This window comes from Hemicordylus capensis, chromosome 3, assembly GCF_027244095.1.
Source record: "Hemicordylus capensis ecotype Gifberg chromosome 3, rHemCap1.1.pri, whole genome shotgun sequence".
NCBI lineage: Eukaryota > Metazoa > Chordata > Lepidosauria > Squamata > Cordylidae > Hemicordylus > Hemicordylus capensis.
The window spans coordinates 55637280-55663132 of record NC_069659.1 but is presented as its reverse complement, the minus strand read 5'-3'; the positions used below and the strand labels follow the sequence as shown (position 1 = coordinate 55663132).

General features: G+C 46.1%; 1 long non-coding RNA gene across 1 annotated transcript in view; it reads right to left on the bottom strand.

Moving 5' to 3' along the window:
- Nucleotides 1–25853, bottom strand: part of LOC128349431 (uncharacterized) — a 51024-nt gene that overhangs the window by 1717 nt on the left and 23454 nt on the right. Inside the window, exon 2 of the long non-coding RNA XR_008318810.1 lies at nucleotides 21199–21288. This is a non-coding gene — a long non-coding RNA (uncharacterized LOC128349431). The remainder of the gene's footprint in view (nucleotides 1–21198; nucleotides 21289–25853) is intronic.

Here is a 25853-nt window from a genome sequence, read left to right as displayed (position 1 = left end):
TTTCACACTCTGGTAGTGGAGAAACTCTCCAGTTGCATTAGGAGCAGCTTCCGGCTGCAAGGATGTTGGTTAGTCAGGATGTCAGTCACTGGCTATAATCCAGAACAGCTGCAGGGGAGCAACAGCAGGAGAGAGGACATGCCTTCATCTCTTGCCTGTGGGCTTCCCAGAGACATCCAGTGGGCCACTGTGTGAAACTGGATGCTAGACTGGATGGGCCCTGGTCCTGATCCAACAGGGTTGTTCTTACGTAAAGCTGGTCACCGACATGATACACATCTCCAGTGTCTCCATTAGCACTTGCAGAACTGCTGCTGTAAATGCAGAAGCAACATCATCATAGAGAAAAGGTAGCCATGCTACCAGAGTTATTATATTTCTTTCTGGTGTTGCAAATGGGGCAAGTGGGGTAACACTGGTATGGCTACTGCCCATTCTGTACAGTGAATGGGCAGTGCTTCCGTGTCTGCAGTAATGGCTCTGCAAGTCCAACTGGAGACGCTGGAATTGCTCATCTTTTCAGCATGGAATATTTTGATTTCAAATCAAATGTTTTTATTTCAACTTTAGTATTCAAGAAGAAACCATTTTTTGTAACAAGGAAAACTCTTATGAGGCAAGTGATGTAAGGAATAATGGAGCTAAGTAGGGTGAATTCATGCTTGCATATTCATCACCCCATCACTGCAACATCAAATAATGCTTGTATTTCCAAAACTGTGATAACAGATCAAACACCATAGAAAGGACTTTTATTTGCTCTGAATAAATGTGGAATAGGTCACTGAATCATGCACAGGAATCTATAAATTAGCATAACTACATGGCAGCTATATGTAATCGTAAATGTAAGCCTCAAGGAAGAAGCAAAGTCACCTATCATGAAAAAGACTAAAATGAAGGGTGGCAATGCTAAGCAATCAATTCTATTTCTCTTGAAGCATCTTCTGAAGGAAAAAAAATTACCTGAGGTGCCCCTAATTAAGCCTTGGTCAATATATATATTATCAACCCCTTTGCTTAAGAGATTTTGATCTTTGAATCTTAATCTAGATTTTATCAGGACTACATTTACAAAAAGTAGAGATTAAAAGTGACTCACCAAAGGCAAGCATCTGCTTTTCAGAATGAAGCTTAATGCCGGCTGGGGCACACACTGCATGTGCCATAGGGAAGCCACTGAAAACAGCCTCCCTGTGGTGAATTACATTCACTCCCGCCATAATTGGCCAGTTTGGATGATACTAGGGATGTGCAAAATGATTCAAGTACAAAACAATTTGTACCTGAATCTGGCTGATTTGAGTGATTTGTAGACAAAACAAATTACCCCTGTCCTCAATTGCCCAGATTCAGGCACAAAACAAATCACCCCAGATTCGGACCCAGAAAATTCAGAGACTCGGACCTCCATTTTGTGGCCAATGTGGGTTGGGTGGTAGTTCCCAATGGGTGGAAGCTACCATCCAAATTTCAAAGAAATTGGGCAAAGGGGTGATTTTTAAGGAATTTCTGAAGTTAGTGCATCTTTAAGCTTTGCCCCCATAGGAAATAATGGGGAATTTCAGCAGCCCCATAACTCCACTTGGTGGACACCAGAGTGACCCAGAGTGGGTGGTTGTAGGAATACGTTTGTCATTGATTCAGGGGGTCAATTCCTTTGACATCTGAGTGGTAGCATCCTTGCATGCATTGTGCACTACCACCCACAACCCACTCTGGGACACCCTAGTGCCCCCCCACCGGGAGTTATAATTAAGGCTGCTGAAATACCCATTATTCCTTAGGGGGGAAAGCTTAAAGACATAAAACTTCAAAAATGATTTTAAAATCACCCCTTTGTCCAATTTTGTTGAAATATGGGTGGTAGCTTCCTTACATCCATTGGGCACTACCACCCACCACAACCTGCTCTGAGCCACCCTATAGCTCCACCATGGAGCTATAAGGCTGCTGAAATCCCCATTATTCCCTATGGGGGAAAGCTTAAAGATGTGCCAACTTAAAAAATTCTTTAAAAATCATTCCTTTGCCTAATTTCTTTGAAATTTGGGTAGTAGCTTCCACCCCTTGGGTGCTACCACCACCTGACTCTTTTGCCCCTGGTACCCATTTTTTGCCCTGAATGTATTCAGATTAAGATTAAGATTTGGAAAATTCAGGTACAAATTTTATCAGGACTACATTTACAAAAAGTAGAGATTAAAAGTGACTCACCAAAGGCAAGCATCTGCTTTTCAGAATGAAGCTTAATGCCGGCTGGGGCACACTGGCATTAAGGGGTGATTTGGCAGGGCAGATTCAGACACAAAACTAATCGGGGGTGATTCATTTCATGTACAGATTGAAATGAAAAAATCAATTTGAGCACATCCCTAGATGATACATCCGATCAGCCCCATCTACTACATTTATTTATTTATTTCTACATTTATATCCCACTCTTCCTCTGAGGAGCCCAAAGTGGTGTACATGGTTTTATGTTTGTCCTCACAACAACACTGTGAGGTAGGTTAGGCTGAGATATACTGGCCCAGAGTCTCCCAGGGAGTTTCATGGCTGAATGGGGATTTGAACTCGGGTCTTCCCAGTCCTAGTCCAACACTCTCACCACTACACCGTGCCAGCTCTGTAGTGTTACTAAACAATAAGAGATATGAGCATGCATGTCCTGCCCCCTTTCAGGCACTCAATTTTGTTTATCTCAATCATGTGGGAAGGCGCTTCATCCAACTGTCCTCTCACCTCTGATTTAAACTACATTAAAACCACCTAATGGCACAGCAGGGAAATGACTTGCCTAGTGAGCAAGAGGTTGCTGGTTCGAATCCCCACTGCTATGCTTCCCAGAAACACGTATACTGTATCAGGCTGCAGCAATATAGGAAGTAGGGATGTGCAATAATGTCAAGCCGATTCAGTTCGATGATTCGTTTTGGTTCATTTCGATGGTTCGACGGCTCGACGGTTCGGTTCAACATTGAACTGAACCACTCCCCCTGTTCAGTCTGACCCCAGACCAAACACCCCCCCCCCGACTGTTCGGGGGATCGCGGACTTTGTTTTTGTTTTTTACATTAAAGCATATTTTTATGTCACTTACCCCCTCCAGGGGAGTTGTTGGAGGTGGCAGTGGGAGGTCCACGGAGGTTCCCTCCCCACGCCTCCCGGCCTTCCTTGCAGCCCGAACCCACCATTCGGCTGGCTCTTCATTCACTGGCTGACTGGATTGATGCCTATAACATCCTGGCTCCTGAACAAGCCAGATTTTGCGAAGGCCAATCGACCATTGAGCAGGCTTTTATACTCCAACACCTGGCTGAGAAATATACTTGCAAACCTGGCTCTGCCCTTTATGCGGCATTTATTGACTTAAAATCTGCTTTTGACTCCATCTCTAGGGGCCGCCTTTGGGCTAAGTTGAGGGATTTATCCATAGATAAGCGTCTCCTATTATTAATTTATAAGCTACATGAAAATACATCTCTAAGAGGTCATTGTAGTGCACGGGGTCACTTATCTGCTGAAATCCCCACACATAGACATAAAATACAAAGGGTGTATTTTAGCCCCTATTTTGTTTAACATCTATATTAACTCCATAGTAACTCATATGAATGCTCCTTCTATTCATCCGCCCAAACTGGCTCATAAACATATATCAATTTTGCTGTATGCCGTTGACATGGTTCTCTTGTCACTGACTCCAGTTGGCCTAAGGCGGGCACTTGCATCACTTAGCTTTTTTTGTGCAGAGGAGGCCATTGAGGTAAACTACCAGAAAACTAAAGTACTGGTACTTGCCAAACGCCCCAAGCCCCATGTATGGAAAATAAATGGCCAATTAATAGAACAAGTTAAATATTTAAATACCTTGGCATAGTCTTCCATGCTTCGGGAGGCCGTCAGGCCCACCTGAATTACACCATACAGAAAGCCCAGCATTCGGCCAACTCAATTAGATCTTTTTATTTCACTAAGGGCACTGCATATATACCTGCTGCTATTAAACTCTTTGCAGCTAAAGTACACCCACAGCTTACGTATGGTGCACAATTGGTCCCTTTCTGCAATTTTTCACCATACAGACAAAATTTCTTAGATCCATCTTCCAGGTCCCAAATAGTGTCTCAGATGCCGCTATTAGATGGGAGGCAGGCCTCTATACTTTGGAATCGGTTTATTGGAAATGTATTTTCCTATTCTGGTTAAAATTGAAGTTCTCACTAGCGGGATTAGTCCCTCTTACTATGACCGACTCCTTTGATTCGAGATGGAAACGGATGCTTAAAATAAAATCTCAACTTTATGGGATCCCACTTGAAGAACTTGTTAGGATGGGCTCTACTACAGCTATGAAGGTTATTAAACAGCGAATAATTGATACTGACCTACAGGCTGAAGCCTCCAAAATACCTAGAGGTTTGTATATAGGTAACCAGCTTTACAATCTTAAGTCTGCTGATTACCTAAGTAACATAACTTTTCCTAAATTTAGGTGTGCCTTGACCCTTGCACGTCTTAACGCTCTTCCAACATCTGTGCTTAAGGGAAGGTTCAAGGGGATTCCTTATGTTTTGCGCCTCTGCCCCTGTGGCTCAGGTGCTATTGAGTCGACTGCACATTTTATTCTTTACTGTGACCTCTACAGGGATGCCCATTTAGATTTTATTTCACCCTTGTTGAAGCCTTTTCCTGGCCGCTCAGATGACTTTTATCTTGATTTATTACTGTCTAAATTTGATAGCATGAGTACTAACTCTGTGGCCAAGTTTTGTTACATTGCTTGCAAGTTGCGTATTACCATTTTATGATGTCTTACTCTCTCCTTTTTTTGCTTGTTTTTTGTTCTGGTCATTGATCGAAATAAAAGCTGATTCTGATTCTGATTCTGATTCATTCGGGCCTTCCTCCTCTGGCATGGTGGCCATTTTGGAGGCCACCGTGCCTGTGCAATTGGCCTCTGTGTGGCCTGGGTCACGCAGAGGCCTATTGAAGGTGCGCCGGCCTCCAAAATGGCCACCGCGCCAAAGGGGGAAGGCTCGGACACGCTGAAGAGCCAGCCGAATGGTGGGTTTGGGCTTCAAGGAAGGCCAGCGGGTGGAGGGAGAACCTCCATGGACACCACAGACACCCCCTCTGTCGCCTCCAACAACTCCCCCAGAGGAGTTAAGTGACATTTTAAAAAATTGTGTGGTGTTTTTTTTTTTTAAAGTCCGTGAACCCCCCCCCCCGTCTGAACTGAACTGGGGGGGGGGTGCCAGACCACACTGGCCCAGTCTATGTGACTGGTATAGGACTAACCTGTGACAGGAAGCTCTGTTTTTAGCAACATCTCCATAGCACATGTCACACTGTACCAGGGTTGGGAAAATGTGATTACAATGACTGGGGAAAGTTTTGTGTTTGGAAGAGTTTATCTTTGAAGGATTTATTTTATAAGCAGAGACATTTCTATCCATCAACAAAGAAAACATAAATATTTTAGGAGTTTTCAACATCAGCTGCGAACTGGAAAGGGGATGTTTTGTAAACCATGACAAGAGCAGCATCTTTGCAGAATTAGATTGGGAGGCAGAATTACATGCAACTATATTAAAAATTATAAAAATCCAGACACATAACAGATGTTTTATATCAGAGCTAAGGAGTAAAAAAAAAAAAAAACTTAAACATGCTCAGTCTGAACCATTTAGATATTAGGAGGGGGGGGGGATTACAAAACAAATTCCGATTATTATACAAATGTATATACCCCAACAAAGTGGGAGAAAAAGCATTGGTAGGACAGTTTATTCTTCTGTGTAATTCAAAACTAATAATACTTTGATGTTTTGAGTCTTTTCTGAGACTTTTGGTTTTTCTTTTTATAGGTATGCTATTATTATTTTGATTCCCTGGTGAGCCCCTGGTGGCGCAGTGGTAAAACTGCCGCCCTGTAACCAGAAGGTTACAAGTTCGATCCTGACCAGGGGCTCAAGGTTGACTCAGCCTTCCATCCTTCCGAGGTCGGTAAAATGAGTACCCAGAATGTTGGGGGCAATATGCTAAAATCATTGTAAACCGCTTAGAGAGCTCCAGCTATAGAGCGGTATATAAATGTAAGTGCTATTGCTATTGCTATTCAACCTTTCTATAACTATCTGTTGTGCCTAATTTTATACCAAAGGGGATAGAATATCTATAGCTTTTTTTGTTTTATTGAGCACCTATCTCTTGGTTCTAATCCTTGACCAACACTAGAAATACCTTATTTCTTATTTTCTTGTGCCATGTTGTTTCAAGGACCTACCAAAGAAAAACTAGGAGCTTACCTATTAATCTGCTGCAACCCATTGGCATTTCTTGGCCCAGCATCTATAAATATAATTCTCTAAGGCATACCTGTGGCTAATCCCATGCGTGGCAACTCTCGTGATAGTTCATAGGCAGCTCCCAGGAGAAGAATAGGAATGCTGGAAAGTGGAGGCTGGCTGGCCAAGACAAAGCAGTGGCAGCGGCAGCGGTGTGCAAGGGAAATAAGGCAGGCGTGGGCAGTTGGAGGGAGAGAAACTGGTGGTGCAAGCTGCCACTGCTGAGTGCTGCTGCTCCTGCTAAGTGCCGCTGCTGAGTATGGCCGGACCACAGCTGTCCTTCTTGTGAGGAGACCGGCTGAGCAGGCAGCAGAGAGGGTGGCGCAGCCTCCCTCTCCGGGGCTGCCTGCCAGCCAAATGGCATGTTGGGCCACACTGCAGCCAAATCAGGCCTCTCTGAGCCTGTGCAGAGAGGTGAGGAGACCAGCCAAGTAGGTGTAGCCTCCTTCTCCGGGCCTACCTGCCTGCCAAATGGCAGGTGGGGCCACACTGAGGCCTAATCAGACCTCTCTGTGTCTGCGCCAGCGCAGAGAGGCCTGTTTTGGTCCCAGTGAGGCCCCACCTGCCATTTGGCCGGCAGGCCCAGAGAAGGAGGCTGCACCGCCCGCTCTGCCGCCCACACGGTCATGGGGATGGGGAGTATATAGAAAAAATGGAGCATGTGGGGGAGTTGTAAGATGGAGCCCGGGGGGGTGGAGCTGAGAAGAAGATGCATGGAGAGGGGCCAAGAATGGTTAGAAAGGATGCAAGGGGAGCACATGGCAAATGGAGCGCAGAAAGCCCCGCCCCCTCCATAGGCGCTACAGTCTTCCCACCAAGGAAAGCCTTTGATCTGTCATTTTCAACCACCAACCATCTCACACACTAACTGTGAGGGAAAGGGGCACCTTTCCTTATTTCCCCCACAAACAAAACATTAGTCAACCCACTGCTAAGCAAGTGCTATTACTTTGGATTAAATTCAGGACCGACTGAGATCCTATATGACACTGGCCAACCACCAATAGACTGTGGTGGACAGGTTTAACAGCAATAAGGTACTCGTGCGCAGATGCTCTGTGCAGGTTCATCTAGTTTGAGAATCATTTGCTTTATGGTCCTGACTAAGTTTTTTTGTCGAAAGCAAAGCACTGCCTCAAGAGACTATCTCCTTGCTGGGAGTATGAGACATAAGGAGGATTCTCAGCTTCATTTGCTTGCACTGGCTGTTAGAACTGGTGACCACTGCAAACACCAGGAGGCTTTATATGTAGTACCTCTGTGAAGAGACCATTTCACAATTTCCTGGGGAGAAAGCATACCACACTGGTAATTTTGCAACTACATGAAGCTGTGGAGTGTGACAGATCCCTTTACTGAAATAATATGGGCAGCTTTGCACTTCATAGTGAACTGCCAGTTCATCCAAGCCACCAGTTCCCAAAGTGTGCTCACAAGCCCAACTTTCAGTGTTGGGAAGGATATGCCAACATGAGACAGCTGGTCATTGAACGTAATAAAATTTCATTCATTCATGCCAACATTGAGTGCAACATATGAACTCACTGGTGTTGTCTTATTCTACCCTACTTGTAACATGGAACCCAATATCTGTGCCACACTTCAAATCTAGGTTATAGATACTGGGTTCTGAAGGGTTGACTATGTCAATACTGGCAGGTTTGTTCGCCACACCTAATGTCAGCATATCCTTCCTAACACCAGAAGCTGGACTTACATGTGCTCTCCAAGAACCAGTGGCTCCACTAGTGGTTCACCATGTGGTTCACCATGACATATGAAGCTGCCCTAACCTTCATGTCACATGGGTGATATTACTGCCACAACTGGGAACTTTGAAATCCAGGAAAGGCCTAATGTGCATCATAAATACATATTCAGCTCAATCTGAGTAGTTTATTTCAGAAGTCAAGTTAAACAACAGATTCTATCATAGGTACAGACCAAATGTCCTGTGTGAAAAACCAAGGGCTGCAGAATACATTCAGTACAGAAATAAAGCCAAGTTACTGATTGTTCAAATCCCTGCAATACATGGTGATAACTTATTCCAAGGATGCAGGACAGACAAATAAAACTCTCTGAATAAGATCACAGGGAGGCCCTGATCATCATCACAGTCAGTCAGCAGGCAGAATTCAGAGTGAATCAGGAAACTATGACCTGAACTGAGAGTTGTGTATACCTGACAGTGAACCTCCACAAATAAAATTTGCTTCCTCATGCTTCCACAGCATGTAAATTATTGAATATGACAAGATTCACTTTAAAATACATCTGTGTAACTGTAGCCATCATTTTTACCCTTTATCCATCATTCTAAATGCACTTCAAGGCTGTTTGGGGCATGACTTTTTTCCTCTATGGAGAATTAGAGATACTATCACAGTAGGGGGGAAAACAGACTGTCACCACAAAAGTGTGGCAGAAGTATTTATTTTGCCATCAGTACATGTAATGGAAACCTACTGTGCTGTTATAAAGTATATTGACTTGATACAAGTATGTTTATGGCTTAATCTTACAGGTCAATGTTTTGGAGAAACCTTAAGCAGTTAGGGTGGGGCCTAATCTCCTGTGATATAGTACTGTTATAGTGGCCATGTTCTCACAACCCAGATGGTCAGAGTTGAAGGATTAGCTACAATCAGCAAGCTGGACATGCTCCCGTGGACTGTGAGGTGAGAACCTGTGCTTTGTGCTTAACGTACTCCTGCTGCCGTGCTTAACTAGGATTAAATTAGCTGCCAACCATAGTTTAGTGAACCATGGCACTGGGACTACAACTGGCACTAAAATAGGGGCTCTCGCATCACATTCCATGGGCGCACGCTTGGCTTGCTTATCGTAATTAAGCCTGTAACCATGATCATGCAGGGAATGGGAGCATGGCCAGTATAAGCCAATGCAGCAGTGTGGGTTGATGCTGCCTGCTCCTTTTGCCAATAGTAAAGTGCAAACTTCACTCTCCCAGCTCATTTGGGCATTCCAAGTGTTCCCACTGAACACTTGAAAAAGGATTGAAGGTTTTTTGTGTATTTGACCTGAATGCTCAAAAAACTCAAATGAAGCACACCTACCTTTTCTGCTAGTTTTCCCTTTCTCAAAGCAAAACAGTTGTTCCCGTAGAAAAAGAGGGGTGAAGGTAACTTGTGACAGGAAGGCTCAACTACCTCACAGAAGAGGCCAGCCAGGAGTCATAATTTTCTCTGCGCCTGGAATAATGCCACTCTGTGCACCATTTCCAGCTAAAAAGAAGCCCTGCAAAGCTTCTCCTATGTGCAATGTTAATGCCTCATTGTTAATCCTTCTCTCCTTCCCAAGATATGGCTTTTCTTTCTTTCTTTCTTTCTTTCTTTCTTTCTTTCTTTCTTTCTTTCTTTCTTTCTTTCTTTCTTTCTTTTTTGGCTTGGGAAAACTTACAGTGAAGGCCAGATAGTGGCAGTGTGAATCCTATTTCAAATCAGGCCCAGCTCAAAGGGGTTTGGACCTGACTGGGAAGCTATTCAAGCAGCAAAAATTCACATTTTGAACCCTTCCCCATCCAAAGTCTAGCATCATCACTTGTTGCCAAACAGCACTGAGCTGGATGGAGAGAGGCCATGATGGAAATGGGGCTCAAAAATGACTCACCTATACAACCATGACACTACATGACTAATATTTGGTGGTATCCTTTTTTAACTGGGCTGCTAGTTGATAACACTGAAGAATGGACTTGTCTCATATGCAATGCCAGTACAGCAACACCAGCCCATATCTCTTGTGGTAACAAGCATGAACTGTCCCCTTTGCTAAGTAGGGTCCACCATGGTTTGCATTTGAATGGGAGACTATGTGAGTGAGCACTGTAAGATATTCCCCTTAAGGCAGGCCTGCTCAACTTTGGCCCTCCTGCAGACATTGGCCCACAGTTTCCTTAATCCCTGGCTATTGGCCATTGTGGCTGGGGATTATGGGAGTTGTAGGCTAAAAACAGCTTGGGAGAGCAGGCCTGCCTTAAGGGATGGGGCTGCTTTGGGAAGAGCATCTGCATACTTGCATGCAGAAAATAGGAACATAGGAAGCTGCTATATACTGACTGAGAAGCCAGAGAGGGAATTTGAAACTTTCTACTCTTCCCAGAGTGGCTCCGTCCCCTGAGGGGTATATCTTACAGTGTTCACACTTCTAGTCTCCCATTCATATGCAACGAGGTCAGACCATGCTTAGCTAAGGGGTCAAGTCATGCTTGCTACCACAAGACCAGCTCTCCTCTTCTACGTTCCCTCCTAGTTCCAAGTTCCCTCACTGGCATCATTTCCAAGATAGGGCTAAGACAGACTCCTGCCTACAACCTTGGAGAAGCCTCTGCCAGTCTGTGTAGAGTAGACAATACTGAGCCAGATGGGCCAATGGTCTGACTTGGTATAAGGCAGCTTCCTAGGTTCCTAAGTCTGAAACTTGACAATCCTTTGTCTGGTTTGGGTTATCAGCAGGGCTGTCCCATCTGCTAAGAGAATTAAGCAGTTACCTAGGGCACCAAAAGGGGAGGGCCGATGGCTTCAGTCACATGTTGTGCCCACAGGCATGAGTGAGCAAGTGAGTGAGGGAGCAAGCGGGCACTCCTCATCTCTGTCACCTGCGAAGCCACCCACTTACTCTCCTCCCTGCCTCCACCCACTGCTCCTGCCACTAGCAGCTGCTTCAGGGCAGCCGGCCTGCCACAGTGTATTATAATCACATTGTCATTGCACAGCAACATTATTATAACACACTATTAAAAAACATATAACACACTATTATATAACACACTATTTAAAAAGCCGTTTGGCATCAGGAGTGGTGGCCAGAGGCAGCAAGGAGAGCAAGTGAGTGGCAGGGTGATGGGGATTGTCTGCCCACCCAGTGGGAGGTGCCTGCCCACATGGGTGAAGGGGCAGAAGTCACCCATTCTGGCTGGGGCACCACCAACCCTTGGGCCAGCCTTGGATACCAGCATACCACCTCACATCATGTGATTTGGTTGCATTTATCGGTAGACCAATTCCAGACAAGTATTTTCAAATACAGGTCTTTGTAAAACTAGACCAAACATTTCCCTTTCTACTTTACTCTGAAAGCATGATTTTCCATTTCAGAATTAGAAGTAAACATGGCATAAGAAACCAGCTATGTTAGAAAACATACACCTTAGTTGCATTAAATTTTAGGATACCTCTACAGTCAGTTTTTCAGCAGACAATATGTATGGCGCACATGACCCTTTTAAAAAAGAATGACAGGTAGAAAAACAAATCTATGGAACTGGTCGGAAACTCAATATTTAGATTGACTTTGAGCTCTCATCCCTAGAAAATTCAAGTCCTCAGAGTTCATGCCCTAGTAGATGTGTTCAATAGAGAGTTATTCTATCACTGGCTTGAGTAATAAAAGATTAAGTGGATCAATGAGACTAGCATTACTCTAAAGATAAAGCACGTGATGTTGATTAATTCTCCCATTTTTCTTTTGGTTTTCAGTTCATTGTGTGATATTTTTTCAGTTGGTGCAGGCTGAGGTTGTGGCCAAGATCCTGGGCAATGTGCAGGCAATGTTGTGCATTCTAGACTCTTGCCCTTCATGGCTAATAAAATCTGCCAGGGAGGATATGGGCAGGTGGTTGGAGGCTATAATCAGTGCTTCATTAAGGAGGCGGTGGTGAGACCACTATTAAAAAAGCCCTCCTTTGACCCCTCCAAACTAAACAATTACAGACCTGTTTCTAACCTTCTCTTTTGGGGCATGGTGGCATCTCATCTGCAGAGAGTCTTGGATGATACCAATTATCTTGATCCCGTTCAATCTGGCTTCCATCCTGGATATTGGACTAAAACTTCCTTGGTTGCCCTAGTGGATAATCGTCACTGGGAGCTTGACAGGGGGAGTGTGATCGAGAGGTGGTCAATACCATCAACCATGGTATCCTTCTGGACAGCTTCTCAAGTATAGGGATTGGAGGCACTGCTTTGGAGTGGCTTCGGTCCTTTCTTGGGGGAAGGGTCCAGAAGGTGGTGCTGGGGAACTACTGCTCAGCTCCTTGGGCATTGGCTTGTGGTGTCCCAAAGGGCTCATATTTGCCCCCCCCTAATGTTTAACTACATGAAACTACTGGGAGAGGTCATTTGGGGACTTAAATTGAGTTGTTAGCAATATGCAGATGATATTCAGCTCTATCTCTCTTTATATCGTGATCTAGGGAGGCAGTGGATGACCTGGAGGCTGGAGGCCATGATGGAATCCCAACAAGACAGAGGTGTTGTTGGTCAGTAGGAGAGCCAATCAGGATGAAGGAATTCGACTGGGATGGGGTTTCACTCCCGTTGAAAGAGCAAGTGTGCAGCTTGGGAGTACTGCTGGACCTGGCTCTGCTTTTGGATGCTCTGGTGGAGGTGGTGGCCAGAGGTGCTTTTGCACAGCCTTGGATAGTGTGCCAGCTGCATCCCTTTCTCGAAAAGGCAGATTTGGCCACAGTTACCCATGACTTAGTCACTTCAAAGCTGTATACAGGCATAGGGTCTATGTAGTGGGGGGATGATTGTCCCTCAGCTGCCAGGGTCTGGGGGAGTCACCAAGACTCCCCCTTGCCCTCAGCCATGGCACCCCTTGCCCCCTCCCACAACCCAGCCAGCAAACGCTCACTGGCGGGAACTCGACATATACTCCCATTCTCTCCAGTAAGCATTTCACTGAAATGCTGGCTGTGCTGGGGTGAAAAGCTGGGGAGGAATGAGAGAAGGTTGGACACTCTCCCGGTTATTGGCCCTGCCTCTACCTCTGATGTCAGTTGCAAGGGGGTGGGGACAATGCTCCAAAGGAGCTTCCTTCTCTCCTCCCACAGTGCTGCTCATGGGTGAGAGGAGAGAAGGAATATGAACAGAAGAAGGTGCTGATTGCATATAGCCAGAAAGAAATGCCCATTCTCCACACTTGTGTCCCAAGCACTGCAACAATTGTTTTTGGTGAGATAAAAACATTCCCTATGGTACCCATTAAAACCCATAGAGTTAATTGTTCCTTTTCTCCCCTGCCTCCCCAAGAGGAAGGAAGCTAGTGCTGAGATCAAGAAACATGCAGGTTTGTCGCTCCAAGCTGCAAAAAGGGGATGAGGATCTCTCCCCCATCATTTCCCCACAAACAAAGAGACCCACACAGCTCTGCAGGTTCTGATCTGTGAAAAGGAAGAAGCAAAAGAGGTTGCAGCAGCCAGCTTGTTGGGAAACCGGGGGCTAGAGTGCCTCTCATCTCCAAAACAGCACTCTCTCTGGCTTCTTGTGAGGTGTTGGAGAGGAGAGCTGGTCTTGTGGTAACAAGCATGACTTGTCCCCTTAGCTAAGCAGGGTCCACCCTGGTTGCATATGAATGGGAGACTTGATGTGTGAGCACTGTAAGATATTTCCCTCAGGGGATGGAACTGCTCTGGGAAGAGCAGAAGGTTTCAAGTTCCTTCCCTGGCTTCTCCAAGATAGGGCTGAAAGAGATTCCTGCCTGCAACCTTGGGGAAGCTGCTGCCAGTCTGTGAAGACAATACTGAGCTAGATAGACCAGTGGTCTGACTCAGTATATGGCAGCTTCCTATGTTCCTATGTTCCTATGGATGTTACCAGCTGAGCTTATTCTGCCTGCTCCCAGAAGCCTCCCTGGTTGCAACTGCATCTCCAGGATTGGAGACTGCACTTTTGCTGTGCTCAGGAGCTGCACCTCAATGTGAGCTCCCAGTCTATGTTATACATAGGGACAAGTTGCTTAGTTGGCAGTGGACTGGTCGCCCCTAGTTTTGACTACAAGCCCCACAAGTTGGAAAGGGGATTAGCTTCACACTCTCTATGAGGGGTGCCCAGCTAAGCAGACTCCCAGGACTAGCTACTGCAAGTGTCTGACATCTAAGATCATTTCAGCCTTGGAATGAAATCTAAACTCTCCTCTTCCTCTCACAAAGAGAGACAATACCTGGCCATTAGGCCAGGGAGAAAAGACAGATAAGACAATTTTCTTATTTGCAGCCTCCATTACAATAGGGATGAGTTAGTGATGTAATTTTGAACAGGTGCCATCAAAACTTTTGATACAATTTTTGGGAAGCCCTTCCCAGCACAGAATATTCTTTAAATGCACCAGCACATTCCAGTTGTCCTCACAATCAGACTTGAATGCCATAGGCGATTCACACACATTCCTACCCAGGAAGGACAAAGACTCAATGCATTTTTTTTAAAAGGTTGTCTGGGATCCCTCGTTCAGCAGAGCAGGACAAAAGGCAAGTGCTCTCAAGGCATGTTTTGGGATATATGTATCCCTAATTCCATGACCCAGTGTGCTTCCTCGTGTATTGTTACACCTGGGACTCCCACAGCAAAACATCTCAGTGTTCCGTTGTGCCTCTCACTCTGGAGCCCAGCAGACTGCAACAAAAAACTCCACCTTGGTGTCCCCCTCTTCAGGACAGGTGATATATAATCTCATGATTATATAGATATAAGTCAGTGGTTGTTGCAGGAGGAGGAGGAGGAGGAGGAGGAGGAGAAGCAGCAGCAGCAGCAACCACGTGGAGTGCCCAAGGGGAGGGGAGGAGGGGAGAGGGGGAGGCAGGCAAGCTGCAGAACAGAATCCCATTAAGAGCTGGGCCTTGGTCGATTGCCCCCTTCAGGTGCCATTGTCCTCTGTAGGCAATTTTCACAGACACAAGGGGTTGTAGACTGTGGAGCAATCAACAAATCCACCTTCCTATGCAAGCAGAAGTGGATTCTTCTCACTCAGAGAGATCCTTGCATCTAAATCAATACTTTAAAAAAACACTCTATAGTTCTGAGAACTTTCAACACTATGAATAATTTAAGTACAAAGATTTCAAGGAGCTCCAGAGGAACCCCCAGTCAGCGATTTCACCAACCACTCACTGGTTAGGGAAGTTCTGCCAGGGCTGACTGGCCCATGTGATGGTAAACCCCAGGGGGCAGGGGAGCTGCTGGATGAGTTTGCCCTCTGGCCACAGACAAACTCCTTACATCCCTGGCTGGATTATTGTAATGTGCTCCACATGGCGCTGCCCTTGAAGAATATTTGGAAACTGTAGCTAGTGCAAAGCACAGCAGCTAGGAATTTATCCGGAGCTGCCTGTTGGGACCAGATTACACCAATTCTGAAAGAGGTGCACTGGCTATCAATTTGTTTCCAGGTCTAATTCAAGGTGCTGGTTTTAACCTTTAAAGCACTTATCAGGTTGGGCCCTGGATATCTGAAGGACCACTTGCTCCCAAGGGTTTCTGCCTGCTTGACAAGATCATTGGAGGGGGCTCTTCTCCACATGCTGACTGTGAGAGAGGCTCAATGAGCATGTGGCACAGGGCCTTCTCAGTCATTGTCCTCAGACTTCAGAATGCTCTCCTGGCTGGCATCTGCTCCTCAGCCTCCACGACAGTTTTTCAAAAACAAGTAAACATGTGGCTCTTCACCAGGCTTTTATATGAGAGCACAGTTTTTGCTGCAGGCACTTTGTTTTTTGTATTACTGTTTTATATAGGTTTTAAAAAACTTTTAAATAGAGATTATATTTATATTTAATAACTGTACTTTTGTATTTTAATTATGTATTGTTTTAATTATTTTGTAAACTACTTTGGTATTTATTTAATGAAATATAACCTAAAATTTCCAGGCAAACCTGCTTAAATCACTGCAGTTAACCAGCATTTAAGGAGGATTTCTATCCAGGATTGAATCCTGGTTAGCGATCCTAGTTAAATGCTGGCTAATTGCAGGTATGTAACTGGGATTCACCCCAGATTCTGGGTTCTCATTACATGCTGCAGGGCTGGCTGGTCGCAGTTAACTATTTAATAAAACTAAAAACTATTTAATATTTAATAATGCAGGTCATTTTGGTCTTAAGAATGAAGCCTTAGTATGGTCAAATGCTGCTGCTACTACTACTATGAATATTTATATGCCACTTATACATGTTTAGGTTCCTTCTTATCAGACATCACTACTATTAAAACTGTATTGGGAAACCCCAGATAAATATTCCTTGTTGCAGCTGGAAGTGCTCCCTGCCCCCAAAGCAGGTTTAAAGTTACAACAGCAACTTCCACATCCAACATTCTGTCCCATGTGCAATTTGCCTTGCTTTGTCCTAGAATGCTGGCTGTTTGTGCTGGAATGTGGACTTCTGGTATGAGGTAATCTACAGTCTACAAGTAAAAGTCCAATTTTGAGAGCTTTCCAATAATCAGTGTACCTTGAGCTATGCCAGTTTTCTGGCATACCAATGCCAATTTTATGGGTGGCCTAAGTGGCCATTGGTGCTTTATTACTTGTCATCACTTCTTTGGAGAATTGGGTCTCCATTTCAGACTTCTTTTGTAATTAGACTCTGCCATGTGCTATGTGAGGACATTCACAAAACTGAAAACTTGGTACGAATACAACAAATATTTATATACTTCCTTTGTAGACATTTTATTGCGTATAAAATGAAATAAATCCAAGAAAATTATATTTCCTTTTATATGCAATAAAGATGGATTTATTGTGGACCACCCAGAGACGTAAGTTTTGGGTGGTCTAGAAATTTGTTAAATAAATACATAAAGTTTGCTTTGGGTGTCATCATGCATATTCACCGCCACTATGTAAGCTAGTGCAAAATGTTTCTATACAGCTTTTCAACAAGACTTCCCAAAGTACTTTATTATTTATATACATAGATATAAATAATAAAGTACAAGTGTCCTACCCAGGTGTGGGAGCTGTGTGTGCTCCCTATTTTTTGTTGTGTGGGAGCAAACAACTCGGAGGAGGGAGAAGTGATTGTGCAGAATCAAGGTAGGAGGAAAAGCTGGGTAGGACAGGGCTGTCCTACCCAGCTTTCACACCCACATTTGACCAAGGTAGGACAAAAGCTACCCAGCTTTTCCTCCTACCATGCTTCCACACAATCACTTCTCCCTCCTCCTACCTAGTTGTTTACACCCACTTATCTAACAATTGGGAGCACACACAGCTCCCAAATCTGGGTAGGACACTTGTCCAACTTAGTTTTCAGTTGTGTGAATGACTTCTGTATGTGCCAAATGTCAACTTTCTGGGTGACCAGGGAGTTCCTCAGCTATGTTTCAATCTACTCCTGCTTTGAGGGTGTAGTTTACAAATGCCCCATTTTCAGATTGTTCTAGTAGTCAAAGTGTCTTGGAATATCCTTATAAAGGTAAAAAGGGCGGTATACTAAGAGGCTATTCTCACAACAAGCAAAAACAGGGCTTGAGGTCTGAAGGCGGGGTTAGCACTCCCGTGTGAAACCTCGGCAAGCTCTCAAACAGGGCTCTGTCAAAAGAGGGTCACCCAATTCCCAGCCCCTCCTCTAAAAGCAGGTTCAGCAAGCAGGGGAGGTTGTTTACCCCCTCCCAGTGCTCGGGTGGAGCCACGGGATGATGCTTGAGGCTCCCTTCCCTCCTCTTCACCAGGAATACCATACAGCCTGGATACCAGAGTGCCCTGCAAGGCAAGCAGAATGTTTGGTAAAATCCTGGCCAGCCACAGCTCTCAGCAGCACTCTCTCTAACTTTCTTAAAGTGGCAGGCATCTTGCAAATGAGCCCAAGGGAAAATATGAACATAGGAAGCTGTCTTCCACTGAGTCAGACCATTGGTCCATTCAGCTTAGTACTGAATACACAGACTGGCAGTGGCTTCCCGAGGCTCTCAGGCAGGATTCCCGCTCAGCCCGACCTGGAGATGCCAGGAAGGGAGCTCACCTGTGGCAACGCACACACACACACACCCCGCGCTCTCACTCGCTCTCGCCACCCCCGCAATGCTCTCGCTCGCTCTCGCTGCCACCGCAATGCTCTCGTTTGCTCTTGCCACCCCTGCAATGCACTCGATCACTCTCGTTGCCCCCGCAATGCTCTTGATCACTCTTGTTGACCCCACAACGCTCTCGCTCGATCTCGCCACCCCTGCAACGCTCTCGCTCACTCTCGCTGCCCCCTGCAACACTCTCGCTCATTCTCGCTGCCCCCTGCAACACTCTCACTCGCTCTTGCCGCCCCCTGCAACACTCTCGCTCGCTCTCGCTGCCCCTGCAACGCTCTTGCTTGCTCTCGCCGCCCCCTGTAACGCTCTCGCTCGCTCTCACCACCCCCTGCAATGCTCTCGTTCTCTCTCACCACCCCCGCAATGCTCTCGCTCGCTCTCGCCACCCCCACAACACTCGCTCTTGCCCCCGCAATGCTCTCACTCACCCTCACCACCCCTGCAGTGCTCTCACCCCCCGCTCACCCCCCACAAGTCTCCCCCCCCACAAGTCCACTGCCAGAGACTGTCACCTGCTCACCTGACAGCCTCCAAGCTCCCTGCTCCCTGCCACTTCATGGCGCAGCTCAGACAACCATCTGCCTCCTGCAGCCCCCTGAGCCAACTGTCCAGCTCCCGAAGCTGCCCCCAGCCTCCAAGCTCCCTGCTGCATCACAGCGCCCTCGATCCAACTGTCAAACTGCTTTCCAGCCACCCCGCAGGGCACATGGCCAGTCTAGAATTAATAATATAGAATATCCCACTCTTCCTCCAAGGAGCCCAGAGTGGTGTACTACATACTCAAGTTCCTCCTCACAACAACCCTGTGAAGTAGGTCAAGCTGAGAGTGAAGTGACTGGCCCAGAGTCACCCAGCTAGTATCATGGCTGAATGGGGATTTTTGTGCTCCTTCCTGTCCCCTGCAAGTCACTGGACAAGAGCAGGAGCATCCATGCCCTTGCCTGCAGCTGCCCTTGCCTGCAGCGTGGTGTAGTGGTTAGAGTGCTGGACTAGGACTGGGGAGACCAGAGTTCAAATCCCCATTCAGCCATGCTCCCAGCCCCGCTCAGAATCCAGGGAAAGGAAGGGCAGGGAAGAGCAGGAGTTTTGCCATCGCTCTCCTCCTTCGCGAGCAGAGGGCGGCTGCTCCGGGTGGGTCTGACAATGTCTCCAACAGGCAGGGAACGGATGGTATGGCCAGCCAACCTTCCCGCAGGGGCCCGTAACATATGGCCAGTGGACGGGGTGAGTGGGCAGATGTTCATTATCATCTGCATCCCCGGAGGTGCTCTTAGCCCTGGACCATGGGGCCCTTGCCCATGGCCCCCAAGGTGTGAGGGAGGCATTGAACGGCTGCTGTGGGGTTGTTTGCCACCTCCGTGAGGCCAAATTACTGATCGTTAGAAGTATTCTAGCCACCATGTGTGCGGCCAGGGGCGGGGTTGGGGCAGGCCCCTGTGGTGGTGGCTGTGGGTGGAGTGGGAGCGACTGCTGGAATGACTATCTGTGCAAGGGTCACTGGTTCGGCCTCATGGTGGCAATGGCAGGGAGGGGCTCGTGGTGGCAGCAGGGGGCTCACAGCGGCGGCGGAGGGCCTCACGGCGGGGGCAGTCCGGGTGCCCAATTTACCTGTGTGTGACACTGCACTCACCTGCCCACCCTCTGCACCATCATCAAGATGGAGAGGGTAGCAGTGCCAATGAGGGTGGGCAGGTGTGGGCGACACTTTGCCACTCAATCTCCCACCCTGCTGACACTGCAAGAGTGGCAAGTGGCAGCATCAGGGCAGGTGGGTGATGGGGACACCCTCCCCCACATGCCTACCCTCCTACGCCCACTCGCCTGGTAACACAAATGGCCTCTGTGCCCGCACAGAGTCAGAAAATGGGTTGCAGATTGACTGTCCTGTTATTTGGGAGGCTAGCGAGGGGTGGCAGTCACAGATTGATGGGGAGGCAGAGTCGCCACTTGGCTACGGCAGCAGTGGGAGGGGGCAAGGGGTGTTCTCCCTTTTACTTCCTACACACACTATACAGTGGGGTAGGGGGTGCCACGGAGGCCACAGCCACAGCTGCAGGGTGGGTGAGCAGGTGAGTGGGCAAGGGGAAGGTTCCCCCTTCTGCCTTCCCAAACCATGCTGCTGTATAGTGTACCGAGTGTGCCTTGTGCCCGGGCGGGCATCTGGCAATTGCTCCAGGGGGCATCTGCTGTGTCCCTCCTGGATCTGGGGAGTGAGTTGGGTGTGTGTGTGAGAGAGACTCTTCCTTTGGGGCTGGTTGGCAGCTGCAGTTGCTCTCTTCTCTCTCCTTTTGGCCATCAGGACGGAATTCAGTTCTTTTGACAGTGCTGCAATTGCCAGGAAAGGGTTAACTGAGGCTACCACTCAGAGAGCTACAAAGCAGGACTGCAGCTTGGAGCCCTCTGACTGTTCTCCTTGGGTAATGTGACCCCCCCGCCAGCCACTCAGGGGGCTGGAGGACCAACATTGCAAGCAGTGGCTGACTGCTTGAAGAGAACCCTGTAAAAGCCGGTCATCAGTCTCTCATATTCACTGCCGAGGCTTCACCAAATGCACGTGTGTTTGCTGTGAGGCTTGAAATAGGGTAAAGGTCGTTTGCATGGGGTCACTCTATTTTCTGCTCGTGTGAATAGCTTCAAAGAGTAGCAGAAGGAAAACAGGAAATAAACTCTGATAGGATGCTATATGGTATATGAAGTTTATTGTGGAGATATAATCTCTAGATGCCCAGTGCATTTTTGCTGATGCACCTTCATCAGGGACAAACATACAGCAATGTTGGCAAGATTATCTAATATCAAATAATCTAGTAAAAGTTTTGAGCTACATGTGTGAACTGGTCTATTGGCAATTATTGTGTTTGAAACATCTCTGTTTGTGGTGCTTGATATGCAATGGCTATTTTAAACATACAAGTCCATCACTTGATATGACAGTCATTAAATGATGAATATGCATACATGAACAGGGTCATATTCTCCTCAGAAAACCACCTTATCAACCCTGATAAACATACCTTGTGATCATTGAAACAAGATATATATGTTAGACTTGCTGCCCATTTTTCTGCTAAAATGCAGGTATCATTTATGCTTCACATTCATTCCTGTTGAGATGAAAATACAGAAATGTAATAGAAAAGGAACTGGGTGAATATCTGATTTGTTAAAAAAGAGTAACATCCAAAGTGTACATGTATAAATACCACCAGTGGTCATATCAAAACTGTCATTCATTTTCATCTCAGAATCTCATTACAAATGATATCCTTGTATCCTCATTACACATATCTGGCCTCATAACTAATCTGTATAGTTATATAAGTATACCCATTTCTGGTGCTTCACATGTATAATACTGCTTAGGAGATATACATTGTTAATTTTAACTATTATCAATGTTAATGATATATTAATGATGATACTAATTATTTGCACTGACTACATCAATTTAATACTAGACTCCATAAGTAAATAATGGATGCAACCTGTGCACATTTATGCACAGATAAGTTCAATTGATTAACCTAATGTATTTATGTGAAAACAAGTCTCTGAGCCCTTTCTCACAACCTGTGAGAAAGGGCTACTTGATTTGCCGGGAGGAAGCCCTAAAGCGCTTACCTCCCTGCACATGAGCAATCTGCCTTCCTTCTGGGTGGGCAAATTGCCCACCCAGATGAGCAGTAGCTCTGAGGGTTGGAGTGCTCGGATGCACCACCCATGCCCCTCCCCCCCGAGCTCCAATAATGCACCGTGCAAGCACTCAGTGCATTTTGGGGATCTCTCTCCCTGAGTCTGCCTCCCAGATCATGGCTGACATACAATCACTCAAAGGATTTTGAGAGGAGGCTTTATAGGTTGGTTTGCCACTGTGGGGACACCGGGATCCTAGAGGCCTGATCCTAGTGCTTCACATGTGCATGCAAAACCAGGCTGGGCTCCCTTAGCCTGGTTTTGCACACATGTGTGAATAACCTCATTGAATTTAAGATGAGCCCCTTAAAAAACAGAGGTTATATATAGGTTATACCCTTTTTTAACTGTTAAGGAAGAAGACTCTGAATTTAAGATGACCCCCTGTTTTCTACCATGAAAGAACTTGGGAAAAACCTAGTCTTGGATTCAGGTAAATAACAGTGCTCTTATATACATTTATTACATTTATAGCCTGTTCTTCCTTCAAGGAGCTCAGGGCACTATACAGTAAACGATAGGGGTGTGCAATTTGGGTTTTTGGGTGATTCGGCTCGGACCCGAACCGAATCACCCCTGTTCTGTTTTGTGGCCGAATCTGGGTCACCCGAATCACCCTTGATTCAGTTTGGATTCAGATTTAATCCGAATCTGAATCCGAATCGATTTGGGTGGGTAAAAAGGGGCCCAGGGGCAAAATTTTGGGGTGGGGTGGTAGTGCCCAATGGGTGGAGTCTACCACCCCAATTTCAGGGGGATTGGGCAAAGGGCTGATTTTTGGCGAATTTTTTAAGTTTTAGTGACTTTGGGGCAGTTCGGGGGCATAGCATGGGATCTGGGCAAAAGGAGTGGGGTGGGGTGGTAGTGCCTAATGGGTGCAGGCTACCACCCCAATTTCAGGGGGATTGGGCAACAGATCGTTCTGTGCCCAAAATTTTTTGCACATCCCTAGTAAATGATTATTTTTTCTTCACAACAATACTGTGAGGTAGGTTAGGCTGAGAAATAAGTTACTGGCCCAATGTCATGTACTGAACTTCATTTCCTATGTAGCTTTTACTTCTTATATAGCCTACAACCTATTGTTCTCTAATGTTACCATGATTCTTGAAAACACTGCAGGAAGTTAATGTCTTCTGACTTCTCTATGTCCCAGAGGAATTTGTTAGGCCTGAGAGACAGGTGCTTTTCCTTTGAGCTCTTTCACTAATGTCACATTGCTGCTATGACTAGACAGCTGATATTGTCATGCACTGAAATTGTCTTCTTTTCTCTCTAATTTATTAATGTTAATTAAAGTGCCATATTGCTGTTACTCAATCTGATTAAACTGGTTTGTTGTTGTTTTTTTAGATAAAGAAATGTCAGAGATAAGAGTTTGTGTTAGGACATAGTATTGTATAAGGAAAAGCAGATACACAAAGTTCTTCCATAAGGACAAATCCTTGGAGAACCTCTGAATTCTTACCCAACTTGTTCTGTCCAAGGCAGTGGAATACATCTACTATAGAATCCCCTCCCTCCAACCCAGTTATTACTATTAAACAAGCTCCACTGGAGAAAAGAGATAAGCTACAACCATTCCTCCAGGATTTATATCTTGGTATATCAATATTGATATCCACTATGGTATATCAATAAACCATATATTTTCTTTAACCTCCTGGTACACTGTAGGGCAAGTCAGTTGAAAGAGCTGGGAGTTTAAACACCCTGCATTTGGAAACGCGTCTCTCCTTCATGCAATGGGAGGGGATGCCTCCTTTCCTACATTCAGGTCTAGATGCAGGACCTTTATAAACTCTTGGCATTGGACAGAGACTATCCATGCTCCAAACTGAAAGACATCAATGGTAAGAGCCCCTGGTGGTGCAGTGGTAAAAAAACCTGCCGCCCTGTAACCAGAAGGTTACAAGTTCGATCCTGACCAGGGGCTCAAGGTTGACTCAGCCTTCCATCCTTCCGAGGTCGGTAAAATGAGTACCCAGAATGTTGGGGGACAATATGCTAAATCATTGTAAACCGCTTAGAGAGCTCCGGCTATAGAGCGGTATATAAATGTAAGTGCTATTGCTATTGCTAAGTGCTACTTTACAAGACCATAGGGAGTGTAGACAGAGGGAAAGCTTGAGGAGCAACTCCTCCCTTAAACTTTTTTTTGGGGGGGGGATATATTTGGGTGGAATTCAGTAAGATGATGGTGGAATTCACCTCAAATGCTTAAAAGGGGATCTGTACCCCTAAAGCCTATAACAGGGTCTGCTTTCATTTACAGATGCATAGAACATGTTTATGTCTCAAACATGGTGAATTTTTAAAATTGTCAAGATGGTTCCTATAGTATATAAGGAACATGGCTGCTTACAATTTGAATTGGTAGTCTCCAGAAATGTGGCTAGTTCCATTTGAATAGTCTGTAGAATTTTCTTTTGAACCAAAACTGTGGTACTCACAAGTGGCGGGGCTATTGACAGCAGAAGATCCTGGGCCTTAGAGTACTGGCCAAGACAGACTGATAACCCAACCTGCCTGTCAACCTCACAAGCTGGCCAGTCGTTATGATGCCTCTTTGCCCCAGGAGGACTCATTAGTTTCCTGCCTTCTACAGCCCTCATCCTAAACTGGCCCCTCATCATGGGCCGAGTCTGCTTTATATAGCCTCCGTCACGTGGGTCTGTCTCATGAGACTTCAGCTCAATGTCTTGCAAGAGTTGCTCAGCTTCTCACGAGATTATGCCATTTCACCACAGCATAATCTCCCAGTCACTGGAGAGCCAGCTGCAGACTTCCCCCACCAGGGTGGGAGTTGGATCAGCTCCCGCAGGGCTCAGGAGGGCCGGTGGTGCCCAGTCAAGTAGGGCGAGTTCATCATGGCTTCCCTCCATCTCACTCAGTCCATCATTGGTTCTCCGAAAACAACATCTAAAAATGCACATTATAAGAGGCCTTCCAAATGTTTGTCTAGCTACAAGATAACTGAACTGAAAACAACAACACTGGAAAAAAAATCAGAAGAAACACAGTGGAAGCATGTGCTTGGGCACTGAAACTTATGACCTGAAGAAACATGGACTGCATTCACACGTAACATGAAACTGGAAGTTGACGGAGCAGAGGTTAATTTTTGTAACTGTGAATTGCATCACAGACATTCATTCAACTGTGTTCCAGCAACATCCATTTTCAGGGCAGGGGAACCCCGTTCTCTTCCTGGTCTGCCAAAGAAGCTCCATAGTGTTCATATCACCAGACTGTGGGCAAGGCAACAGCATGTCACCAGGGCAGCAGCCATTGGCACAGTCTTCAAGGCGACATGCTGAGTGTGTTTGTGCCTTTTCGGAATGGTCTGCCTACCCTCAGCAGGCAAAGGGCAATTAAATGCATTCAAATGCCATGCTATGCAAGCCTTTCTTCTGACAGTGATTTCACGCCCGCCCTTGTAAGAGCCCTGAAACAAAACTGTCGTGTATAAGCACAATTATTGGGGGGGTGGGGGATCTTGAAAGTTACTATTTTCCTGTTATTTGGGAAAGGGTAGGGAACAAATGACTTCCTAGGAGGTCATATGTATATGAGGGAGGGCAAAGGATCCTGGGGTCTGGCCTGCTATGACCACGGATGCTTTTGTGAGTGTTCACCCTGGCAAAGCAGTCCATGGGGACCAAACCACACTCCTGCCCACATGGCAGCTGGCTGTCAGGGGACTAGCACTGTCATGAGAGGGCCAATCTACTGGGGAGGACCTTACACTCATCAAAACCTTTAGTCTTCCATCAGACTGTGCGCTCATAAGTTGAGCAAACCCCCCAAAGGGGCCCCTGTTTCTTTTTTAGATTGTGATCCCTGTGGGGAAAGGGAGCCATTTTATTTATTTATTTATATCTATGTAAACCATTCTAGGAGCTTTTGTTGAAGAGCAGTATATAAACACTCATCATATTTGTACTCATAGCCTGACACTCTTGCGAGAAAGTGG